Source organism: Stegodyphus dumicola, chromosome 10 (genome assembly GCF_044657685.1).
Source record: "Stegodyphus dumicola isolate Sdum_Otavi_A_Nest chromosome 10, ASM4465768v1".
Taxonomy (NCBI): Eukaryota; Metazoa; Arthropoda; class Arachnida; order Araneae; family Eresidae; genus Stegodyphus; species Stegodyphus dumicola.
Window position 1 is genome coordinate 30,039,073 of NC_140777.1, and position 13,905 is coordinate 30,052,977.

The window sequence follows — 13,905 nt, forward strand, 5'->3', positions numbered from 1 at the left end:
CAGTGAATGGATCTGACTACATTATTTAACTTAGGAGGCAAAAGCACAAAAGGGCTCTCTACGTAAACTTCATTCCAATTTACTCCAAAGATACTTCAGGGAAAAGATTGTGAGACTCGTCCTAATCTTCTGCTAGACCACTTCTCAAGAAGATTTTCTATTTGATCGATTTTAAGTGCCTAAACGTCGCAAACCCATCCTTTTTACAGAAATTCAAACCTAATTAAACAGGGGAGAATTAACCAGCCTCTGCGCACAATTATACCACTCGAAGCGGCATAGGTACTGGGAGTTGTACAAGTGTACTGCAAATAATGCAAAATTATTTGAAACAGAGTGTTATACATTTGTATAGAAAGGAACTTGAACTCATCACCGTATTGAAAATGTCTGTTTAAGTGGATGCCTTTTTCCTTTAAGACCAAATATTTAGCAGAGGTATTTTCTTTCATTTGAAGCGCAGGAAGCATAAAAATTGAGCTTTGCCCTGACAGTGATTCGAACCATGGTTTTCAAGTGCTAACTGGATGTATTAAGATGTTACATCACAAGAGCAGCCATGGAATTATGCGATAATTTTAAATATTTTCCTATGCTTAAAAGTGACTGGGGTGAACTAAAACCCCCAGTTGATCAAACTGTAATAACTGTAAGTAAGAAAATCAACTGTGTCCTCACTAGTATTCGAAACATGGATCTTCTCATGCTAGCTGGATGTGATAACCTCTTACACCAATATAACACTAATGAGAACTATAGCAATTATCTTAAAACGTATTTTCTGTAGTACAACTGATGAAATATTACTTATTCTTTTATAATACTTTATTTGTTTAAAGAAGAAATGTTGCAAAATTAAAAAAAAATTAACATAATATTTAAAAAACTTTTATTAATTTAAAGTAAGATAGTAATACGTAGAAGTACAAAAAAAAGAGAATTTTTCGATCTTTGTATTAAAATTTCCAGTTAATCATGCGAAATAAAAATTATAGAAAGTAATATATAGAGGATAGCAATGCGTTATTCTCTACACATTACGTTTCACAATTTTATACAAGTTTTAGTACAATCTGTGAAATAAATTTCATTTTATACGATATTGTGCTCCAAAAGGAAATGCATAAACAAACTTTAAGAAGTGTAGGTCTTTTCAAATTAAGTTTTTAAAATAAATTTAAATTTAATTTTATTCAACAATAAACTTTAATTTTTATGAAACAGCAATTTTGGAAATTTTTTAACCATTCAACAGTTACAATATTAAGTAATTCTTTCTTCTCAAATTTACGCGATATCTGCCAGTCGTAAATTTGTGATACAAGCTGTGTTCGTTTGCACCCGCTGCGGTACGTGACTGGAAATTCGAGCCGAGCTCTCTGAAGATCAACAAAAGGTTAAGAAGCGTACAAAGTATTTATTTGGCATCTTAAAAATTTTTTCTTCAAACCTTTTTTTTTTCAAACTATTTAATTTCATTTTATTTTTAGGTGCGATTTATAATCTGGAGTTTTTAGGGTGTAAGGTAAATACCTTAAAATAAATTAGAAGTTCCTACAATTCCCTGTTGGAAATTATTGTTTGTGCGAATATTATATATACAAAGTATTGACCGATACAAGCTGAAGATGATCAACTCTGATTTCTAGACACTAATTTTTATTTATCTTTGAATTTAATTCTGATCTCAAACAACATCCAATAGTTAGAAAACTTCACAACAAATCTCGCCTGGCCTCGGGGTAGGGTTTGTCGTACTTCTCTCACCAGACTCTACATCAGCAGAGCAACTCTTGTGGACTCTTAAATATTGGTACTCCTGCTCTTGATCAATGAACAAGACAGGCGAAAAGGCAAGACCTGTTTATTCTCCCGGTCCCCTGACGAACATATTTTGGAGATTTATCTCCCCCCCCCCTCTATCTTCTAATTCCAGCTCTGCTTAGGAGATTAGAGTGAAGAAGAGAGGCGAAGAGTTGGGGAGGGAGATTAAATGGAAATATCTGAGGTACTGGAGGCACTTCATCGCGTTAATTGTGATAGAGGGGGACGTTCGAACAGATTCTGGAACTCCTTCGATGGAGTCACGCAAACAATTGCACTTTTCGAAACCTCTTCAGTGTCGGGATCACGAAGTGCTCGGAGAAATATTGAAATTTGAACATGCCAGCGGAGGAAAAATGCACTGAACAGCATGCATAATGGGACTGAGTACATTCCATACATTTTTCAGTTTGATTAAAACTTGTAGCTGTAATAATTTAATTCATTCAGTGACAGTTATTAAATTTATTGACTCTAAGCAAGTAGTATAAAACTAGTTAACTTCTGCTGGCATATTTAATCGCACAAAAATTAAAAAAACATACAACAACTATAAAGTATAATCTGTATCGAAGTACCCAATATATGAAGGAAAAACATTCTTTTGTTCATTACTATTACATCGCAAAGCCTTAATTATAGACACTATTTGAATTTTTGAAGAAAGAAATATGAAAATTCAGATGCTTCCTTTCCGATTTCAGGTTCATCAAACGCTGAGGGGTACAGTGAACACAGATAGTTCGACTTGGATAAATATCTGGCTGCATGGTAGTTTTCTTGCTTTCCCCGTGCGTAAAGGAAGAAGAGTCAATTTTCCTTAGAAAGTCTTCCACGAAAGCATTCCTCCCCTTAGGCAGATAACCCTCTAGGAGTGCTGTACCTTAATCAAGCAAACCAAACCAGACACAAAACAGGTGGTGACGTATGAGCTTTATATACATTTTAATTCTTGTGCAACCATTTTTAAGTTTAGACAATGTGAAGGATGAAATTTGAGAAATGAACTATGGTCAATTAAAAGGCTACCGATGAGGCACGAGAGACACATTCAACTTAATCCACGTAGTGGCGATTTGTAATTCACCATATTATAATTCGAGCACAAATGTAGAGATCATTTTGATTCCGATGAACAGGAGTAACTGGATTATGATATCCTAGTGATTCGAACTACAGATCATTCAATGCTACCCTGATGTGCTAACACTTACTTCACGATAGTAAAAGAAAAAAGGAAAAGAGACGACTGGGAAGAGACACCACCCTGCTTACCAAATCCAAGCGGTGAAGAATTATCGCTCACTACTTTTTAGTTTGGAAGAAATTGTACCAGTATAAACTATTTTTGAACAGGAAGAACCGGAATTCGAGGCGCTGAACATCTACTTATTAGTTGGATGGAAAACCATTCACACCACGAGAACACGCATGGGGAAAAGCGGTACATTTGTACAATGTGAACAAGAGATTAACTTGAAACTAGATATTTAAATTATATTAAAATATGCGTTTAGAGATTCCCATCATTTAGCCTTACAGCAATTATAAATTACATAAATTCGAAATATAATTTTAAAACATATACTTCGTGCAAAGGCATCACATCACAACACATGCCGCTTAATGAAATATGTATGTTAGCATAATGTAAAGTTCTGTAAGTAACATATCTTTTGAAAGGTTTTAACTATCATATCTTTTGAAGGGTTTGGTTTGAAAGATTTTAACTTGTAGATCCTCGAGTTAGCCTAACGGTTACAGACTTGATGAAAACAACACATTAATTTATTGCCGAACATTCTTAGTAAGCATAAAAATGTTTATACATTATTTTGGGTGCCCATCGCAACCTCCACACTTTTATACAATGAATTACATTTTTAGAATTTTGACCAAAGCAGAGCGATGAGAATATACGTTACCAGCAGCAAGCGAAGAGGGAAAAGGGTACGTTACAGTAGAAATTATACTTGTAATAACAATTACTTTAATCCCATTGGACGAGGGCTGTTGCACTGCAGTATGATTACATAACCACACGACATGTATTAATTTTCAGATGACACACTTCCGGGAAGAGGACATAGCCCAATTAAGATTAGGAAATAAAATGATAAATTAAAGTTCCTAATCTTGAGTTTCATACATATATCAAACTTGTCTGTGTATAATATATATATATATATATATATATATATATATATGCATTATTGTTAATGAGCGAATTTAAGTATGCATGAAATGAATGAAGTTTGAATGTGCGAATTCGTAACAGTTCTCAACTATGCAACATATATGAAATATATACACATATATGAAATAATTATATTAAAATATTTAAATAACATAAGGGCATAGTCACAAAACATGATTGACATAATCATACCTTTCGCAAAGTTTAGAATCGACATCGACATAAAATTGCCATACCATAGGTTCACAACCGGTATTCACTCGACATTAGCGTAGTGTAAACAGAACTTACATCGAGATTGCGCACCTTGCCGCAAGCATAACGATCGTGCCATGCAGTCGATACTAGCAGTGTGTAGAGATGTATTACGATGGACATTGCGTAGGGTCGAAAAAAGTATACCGTCCACAAACCTTAGGATCGACAGTGGGACTTAAGATCCACGCTTAGATTCCGTAAGGTTGAAACCGGAATACCGTCCACACGAATTAGTATCAACATAGTGTAGCCAAAGCTTCATTAGATTTTGCCTCACCTCGACTTCGGCATATATGTACACTGACATAGCACTGAGGAAAGATTTCTTTCCACATTGCGTACGGTCGACTCTGATATAACGTACCCAAAGCTCACAAGTCACATTATCTAAGCTCGAAACATGCATACTAAAAGTTCGTGTTTAGATGAATACTGGCATGTAACCAGCACTGACGTTGTGTAGAGAAAGATAGCGATCGAAACTGCAAGGTGTCGGCTTCGGTATAGCATAGGCAAAGCTTACGATTGCCATTATTTGCGCTTGGAAAAGTACTACCATCGACACTGTTTAGGATGAACATGGGCTTGTAATCGACAGCATACTAAAAGAATAAGATTGAAAAAAAAATAGGCGTACCAACGATTTGAGGATACGTTTGAAACTAATATAGTGTAGACAGGCTTTAAAATGAGTAACAAAGAATAATCGTTGAGACTAAGAATATTCGAATACATGCATACGAAGCACATTATTATTTTTAGAACACATGTGGAGGGAGGATAACGCTGGTATTGAACTAATGCAAGCATAGGATAGAAACCGATTTTTGGTGCACTGTGGCTCGTGTGCCAGTAAAGAGAATGTTGGTCTTATGCTGAATCATGTGCTGCATTCGTCAAAACGTTATTCCAAATTATTTGACCACTTAGACGGACAGCGCTTCATTGTTTGAGAAAAGAGTGGCAGAAATACGTCAGTGAAAGGAAAGATAAAACAAAAAAAAAAAAAAAAAAAGGAATGCAAGAATTTAGTTTAGAGACGAAGTCCGGAGACGAGATTATTCAAGACAACGTGACTGCAAGAATGCAAGAATGCAGGAACAGCTGATTCTTTTTGTTTGCAGGAGCAACTCAGACGTCACCGGTCGCTGCACATATAAAATGGAAAAACTCGGAGAATAAATAAAGTCAATTTTGTTCGAACTGGACAATGCAGAAGACTTATTTTATACTTTTCAGAAATAGGAACGCAAACGTCTGGCTGAAAAGAAATGTCACAGACACGAAACACAAACAATACTAAAAAATTGAAAGCATTTGTGGAAGAAAATTTCGTCGAAAAAATATTTATGATTACGGAATATATTTGACCAGTTCCAGTTCTCACAGTTGAGTTAGGCAGTTTTCATAGTTTAGTTTATTAATGTTGCCAATCAGCAAAACTTAAAATTCTTATTTTGTTTTCAATTTAATTTAGAGTGCTTAATAGAATGAGCAACGTAAAAGTAATAAAACGAATTTTTTAAGAATTTAAGTCTTCTGCTTTTTTACTAACCGATTAAAATACATTTATTTTTTAATATATAAAAATGATCATTTTTGTGAACATTTGCTGCACTAGGGAAGTTCTGTCAGTGTGCGAAATACAATTTCTTCGCAGTCTCACACATAACTAAATCTCCTCAGTACTGCTCTTCAGTAATGCTTAATATCTTTAATTTACTTACCGTGTTGATACAAACTATAATTTTGTTACAAATTTAGTGATTTAAAAATAGGCAATATTTTTGCCAAACATCTTTTGATTCTGAAAAAGACGAACCTATACCCAAATGCCTTCGAAATCGACAGTTTTATATTTAAAATCTTCACTTAACTAAATTGAATTGCAATTGCTAAAAATTGATTTTTAGCCCAATTTTAAAATTGACATTGGCGCTAATTTTTCATATTAAACTAAGAAATATAAAAGAAAGCACATTTTTTTATGATTTTCTTTAATTTATTTTTTAATAATTACATTTGCATATATATCATATATCCAACTGGTAATTTTTACGAATGTTTGTGGCATGATTTTTATTAACAGACATATATTGTAATATCACGTCTAACATTGTAACACTAGCTTGGTACAGAAAAGGGTGTGGATTTTTTTTTCAACAGCCTGCTGGATTTAAAAGGAATTCAGGAATTTCTTCAAATTTTATATCCGAATTTTATTTTTTACGTTACAATAGACCTCCAATTATCCAAAATTTTAATCATTTGGAACGCTTATTCTTTTAGGGTAAAGTCAAATTAAATTTCTGATAAATTCTTTGTCTGTATTTTAATTCTATAAATAACTTTTAATATGTGCATTTTATTAATTTTTATGATATATATTCCCTATTATCATAAATACATTTTACATCAATAAAATTGCTGTTGAGAAGAAATGGATAATATGTTTTGTTTAACGGAATTAAAAAAATATAATGTGTGTTAAATGATAGTGAAATAAAAATAAGAATTACATTACTTGTTCAGTTTTAAGGTTTATGTAATTACTAAGTTTTTTGTAATATTATAATTCATTTAGGAAAATTAAAATCGTTCCATTGTTTTAAATTTGTGCAAAGACCTATGTTTTGTCTTTTGCTTTGCATCAGTTCAAATATACAATTACTTCAACTTAATGCAACGATTTTGATTTTTATATTCATATATGAATACGAGTACTGTGGCAGCCACAAATATATCATATTTTACACTTTCAAGAATTTAATCAAAAGCATAAAACTTGTAACTTTTTTGCTAAAACATTATTCTGACCTGTTTAGACCCCTTTCCTTCCCAACAGCTGGACAATCTATTAGCTAAGCATTCGTTGGGAATAGCCAGACCCATTGGTCATTTAACCGGTTCATTACCGAAAACATTGCCCAGACTGCACCACAGGGATAACTGAATTGCACCTGTGAAAAAGAAGAAGCTCCGTCCTAGTTTGAACACCCTTTCACTGTGCTACCACGAGCCTCTCAAGAGGACTTTCAACTCGACAATATTTTAAGTGCCTTTCCACCACGAAGACATACTTACTGAATGGGTAGTACCCGTGCGTTCTCCGGAATTCGACTTCGAGCCTAAGACTATAGCAATTGGCTCCTTCACACTATGCCAAAAAGACGGCACGTTTTAGAATAAAAAGAAGAAAAATATTAATGAAGAAAAGTTACTCTGTATAAGCAACACTTCAATAAAGTATATTACGTTAGAAATATTTAATTATCTATAGTTCTCCATCATTTTTACTTATCTCTAATTGCATAAAACTGTGTAGATTTAACATATTATTACAGTTTAGCGTATATGCGACTGTCGTGTAAATGCTTAATATGCCCACACGACAAATGTCAGATCCATGATTCGAATTTTGGAGAAGGAACAATTGTTTTCTCATTTTTCTTGGCTTAAAAAATCCTTAATTGTCTCTAAACACGCAGACTGCTGTTAAACTAAAGTGCATAACATAATATTTTATAATTTAAAAAGGTTTTTTTTAATTCCGGGTGATCTGAAAGAAACAGAAAAAGTAAAAGTTATATTATTCGAAAAGTATAGAGACGCAGGTTTTCAGGGAAATTCAGAGGAATTACTTTAATCATAAATAATTATATTATCAAAATTACACTTTTGAGCAGTTTAGCACTTTTGATAACTCATTGAGATTTTGCTTCACTTATATCAGAAGTTCACCTAGTGGGACAACTAGCAAAGTAGCTAGGATTAAATATATTCAGCATGAGGGCCGCCATTCAAGAGAATGGCCGTCAGACGTTGTATGACACTGTGCTCAGCAAGGAAGAGAATGCATCTGTAATTTACGTTACAGGCTGGTAACTAGGAGCTTTCAGCATATTACCAATAATGTCGTTAGACCTCTATACAGTAGCGGCTTCAAGTAAAAATTTAACTGCTCTGGCAATAACATATTTTATTAATTAAAAAAGTTGTACATATTGCTGTGTATTTCTGTGACAACCAAACTCATCTCACTATTGTTTATACTTTTCGAATTACTGAATTTTTATCATTCCTCTGGTATCATAATGGGTTAGTTGATTTTCTATTTTATTCTTCTCATTGAAGCAGAAGGATCTGTAAAATTTCCATAACACGTAAAGAATTCTTAATTATTTAGTAGCAGATAATAACTATTTCAATAATAAATAATTATTTTAATTAGAAATAATAATACATAATAATTATATTATATATTATTATATCAAAATACCGGAACTTAGATTTATTAGACATAAATGATCAAACTGACTAATTTTCGAAAAATTACGAAATTTCTGTAAATTAACCTCGGGATGCTGGGTCAACTTCATTGAGATGAAAATTTTCTAATATGTCAAATATTGAAAAACTCAAAACTCTTCAATAAATCGATAGTTAAGTTACGTTATGACCTACAGTTTTTATCGTGGAGATTTTTATAAAGAAAACATTTTCATAACCACATTACACATGGGAAAAAGCACGGAAACTAACTATGCAGCCTGCCCGTTCGCCTGGAATTGAATCTACACCGAACTACCAAAATGTTTAACGACTTTACTGCTCGGGTGCTGGTGGGCAGGCTGGGCGGGGTATATATACATTGGTGTAAACAATTTTTTTTTTTTACTTACAGTTAAATTTTGACAAACTAAGAGCAGATTAGTTAAGTCAGAGACTAAACGGGCCTTGTAAAAAAAGTTAAATTTGTTTCCTGTAAAACGATGAGGAAATTTCTATATCTAATCTCACAGTAAAATAAAACTTTTTACTTAAAATACAAAAGGACAACGAAAAATACGTCGGTGAACAGTAGTTACAATAGACGATATTCCAGAAATAGTAGATTTGTAATGTCAAACTGGCAGGCCGCGGCCTGCATGTAGCTGCCGAGGCAATTTTCTGAGGCGGCGAAGAAATTCCAATTGTGTATTTGTTGCAGAGATATCAAGATTTTAGTTATTTGAAGCCAAAGTTCATGTTATTCTCATTTCCTTTAAAAGCGAACAGGAATAACATATCAGAAAATGTATAAAATGGAGCTAGTTAATTTAAGAGTGTGATATAAATCTTATTAAAATTTGTGATAACTTTTATTCGTACTTGTCAAAAAATGAATAAATTCATTTATGAACTTTAACATTACACATAATTCCTTTGTTTGCGAATGCATTTAAATATAAACAATTTCTTTTACATTTAAAAATCATTAAATAAGGAGCCCGACTATGATATTTACAATCCGTGACGAAGGTTATTTCTAGCAATTTCTCTTCAAAAAAACACCACCAAGTGTCAGGTTATAATAAGAAATAAAGGTTTTTATAATTATTTGCAACAAACATATATATTTTTATTTGTATATCGAAGAAAAATGTAATGTATCAGAAAATAAATTATGTGTCTATCATTTATTTTTGAGTTTATGTTCTACTTAATAGTTTTTTTTGCTTAAAAATAGTTTGTTTATGTTTATTAAAACTGAAGTAAGATTTAATGATTAATGAAACATGTTAGAAGTTTTTAAAGAAACATCAGTCTAGGAATTTAATATTTATTTGTCAATATATCTGAACTGCAAACTGTAACCAACAAAAATGTCTTAAATATTGCAAACTTAATATTTCAGGTAGAAAAAAAAGAAATTTGAATTCTTTTCTTTGGTATAATATTATTATTGTTTATGCATGACTTGATGAATATTTAGAAAGCTAAATTGAAAATTTATGGTAAATAATTTTTATTTTCTTAGTAAAAATTTTCATTTTGTAAAAATTAATTAATTAATTATGGCCCGCATGCAATCTGGGTTTGAGACTACTGTAGGTATAGTATATATAGGTTTCGATGATATAGGTAGTACAGTAAATGATGATTTTATTCACAACGGTATTTAATTTAATTACACTTAATGTGGAATATGAAAAAAAAATTGTACATCAAAAAACATTCTAACCTATCTTTTGACTCCAGTTGGAATTCAGTGAAATGTTCTCTTGTAAATATAAGAATAGCGAAATCTTGTCCTGAAATGTTTGGCTTTAGCTGGCATTTCAGTGTTCTTTTGTAAATAAGTGTAATTTATCTTTTTGTATGGCTTCAATGCCGTTTTAACTTAGTTGTTTCTTTCTAATGACTTTTTCTTTCGTTATTTATAGCGTGTTTTTTTTTTTTTTTTTTTTTTTTTTTTTTTTTTTTTGTAGTTGTTGTTTTATTTTGAATGTGGATTTAATTTACTTAACCAAATGATCTTGTTTCTTCCGGTTAAAATTCTTGAAAATACAGTTAATAGTGTTTCCAGTGTTAACAGTATTTTTGATTTATTATAGTCATCTTTCCTGTGTTCTTTTTAAACTCCTATTGGATTAATCCTGATTTTCAGTTAACTGCGGTCGCCATCCTTGATATTTTTGCATTAAACCAGGAGTTTGAGGTAAATATAAAACTAAAAATTAACTTGTTCACAAACAGTTCATCTGCTCCAATTATGGCGAATTTTTATCAAATTAATACGAAAAAAGAAAATTCACTGAACAGTTTTCAATATCGAATAAAGACGAATTTGTGATCTTGTTCGGAATGAAAAGAAACATTTACTACTCGCTGGAGTGGAACAAGAGCTTGTAAAAGCGGGCGCTTCCTGATTAATATGAGCGGGCGCTGCAAATGATAAATCTGGTTGTCAATCGCAATACGGCAGACTATTTCAAATATCACTTAACTGGAGGTCGTTGTCAGTTAATCATTGGCCGCAGCTGCGAGTCCGATGGAAGACGTGCAGTCGGACCATATCCGTGCTTCCAAAGTACCGCAGCTCGGAGAAACAGGTCGACTGTGCCTCCATTTTTGACCATACCATTAGTAAACTTAGAAGTGAACATTGCAAATGAGATTTTTATCAAGAATATGCAAACTTTGAATGAATATATTAGTTAACACCTCAAAACATGCTTACTGTCTCTAAAGTGTTAAACAAAAATGAATATAAATAGAGTATGTGCTTTCTTTTGCAGATGTAAAAAACAATTTACGTTAAGTTTTAGTACATTAAAAACAGAATTTAAGTTATATGTTTAAAATCTCTCATAAGTAAAAAATAAATTTATACTTCTTTTTTAGGGTGATAAAAATATTTAAATATTTTGTATTAGCCTTTAAAGCAGCAGAGGCAGACTTAATGAAAAAGAAATTCTTTTTTTTTTTTCCGGGGGACACATCAGTACACTAAAAGTCGAAACTAGTTCACGTGCTCAGTTTTAGATTCGGCCGCGGGGGGGGGGAAACTTCCAGCAAGAAGACTTGAGACAGCATTAGTTTTTAGTTCACAGATGAATTCGGATAACTGAAATATCCGTGTTAGCTTCGCTTCGATGCACTTTGCATTGCGTTATGTTTAACGTTCTTAACAGTTTGAAGTGTAATTACTGATTTCGCTCTGTGATATTGTGAACAGCTGTGCGAGTATTTTTGTGGAAAGTTCCAGAACTGTGAAACTATGAACTGTGGTAAAATTAATTTTACCAAGCCTTTTCACCAATTTTGTGTGCATTCAATCCGTTACGTGCCCGTACGCAAGAAATAATATGCGGATATATATACTACCGCAATTTTACTACTAGCACAATAAATTTAGCAAACCTAAATTTCGCTTACTAGCACAATAAATTTGTTTTTGAAGATTCTTTCTTTTCCTTTTTTGACAAGCCAGATTTTTCGCCTAAGCCATTATTTCGACAACTTTGGCATGATTTTGTTCAAAGTGCATTACCTAGTTTGACTATTTTGGTATCTGAATGATTTGCCCAAGAAATGGTAACTTTCTCAATCATTCCACACGCTCCATGTTTGAAAGCTGAAATACTTCGCCGTTTAAATTTTGATCGAAAGATTTCGTCATATTTCTTTTGTTCAGAAATTCTAGTAAGTTATTCATACTGTTTTGTTTTATATGCGGAGAAGTTTCCCGCATTTTTCTTATAATATAGGTATGAGAGGAATTTAAAAGTTTTTGATATTTTTTCTACAAAATTTATTTTATAGGTTTTTTAGGCATTTGGCAAATTTTTTTAGGTACAAAATTTTGCGAAATTTAAATTTTATGATTAAATTGACCATTGTATTTTCTTTGTAAATTAATGTGTTGAAAAGTAAATTTTTAATTTGCATTTTTGCATATTTTGTAACTTTAATTTGCTTAAAATGTATTTTATTATTTTGTTTGTGTTCTCGAGAGTGAAATGGCATCGAAATAATCGCTTGAATTTTTGAGAGCGGCTGTAAATATAATTATATAGATTGTTCTTTTTTATTATTTTTAAATTCTTTTTTGCCTTTTACTTCTATAGATTTTGCTCAAAATGTCAAGTGGAACGAAATATGAATTCAACTCTCCTTAAGTGTTTAGATTTTTAAAGTTTTAAATTATTAGCCCTTGAAGAACCGACTTGAAGCATTAAAATATGAATAATTAATCTGCATATTCACTTTAAAATAAAATAGATAAAAGTACAAAATTATTGTTATTTAAAAATAATAAAAAATTATAAAGATTTTCTTTACAAAATTATCATTTCAATTGGCATTTTTCTTTGTTGTAAAATTTAATAGCTTATAAATCTGTCAGCAGAGCGGGTGATAAATACACCCCATTATTCTTTGGACACTTATGGCATTTTGATAAGGACAGCAAAGCAATGAGATACAAGCTAACCGAAGTAAGAAGAGTAGACAAAAGTGAAAGTGCAACCATCTGTCGTTGAGCGCAGCGATTCGCATGCAGGTTTTACATGCAGTATTCTGTCTGTCATGAATTAATATGCCGCTCAGGATGCATCAGGTAGACTAAGTACATAATAGTGGATCCAAGAGGAATTTAAAAGAAAAATTAAATAGCTATGTTAAATTATAATTTATACAAATGTAACATTAAAACTAATTCTGACAAATTTAAAAAATTAATAATAAAAATAGTATATATTAAAACTTAAAAAAGTATAATGAATTAATAATAAATAATATAACAAATAATAATAGTTATAATTATGTATTAAATAATAAAATGAAAAATAATCAGTATTTAACAATATATTTATTTATTTAGCTCTCTCTATCTATCAATATATATATGTAATGATATTTTTAAATCAATTGATTAAATTAAATTCTATTAATATTGCTTAATAATGTGTTGGCGATTCTCTACCTAAATTGCATCCCTGTTCCTAAATTTTGGCGAAATCCTTTCTTTAGTATAAAATATATTAACCTGTTGGCGCCCACCAAATCGCCAAACTCATAAATCTGTCATATTACATAAAGTCCTTAAGAACATACCTGATGAGAAGATAGCGTCACCTCGTGATTTCAATTAATATCGCTGATTGGATGAGCCTCGTGACGCTCACATACGTATAAATAGGGCTTCTGCTCAAGGTACGATAAGAAACGCTTGTAAGATGGATGCTAAAATAAACCTACCACTTTATATTCCAAAATTTGTCTCATTCCTGTTGCCCCGGCTGCACAAAACAAATAATGTATGAGAAATTACATTTCATATATGTAAGATAGAAAATATG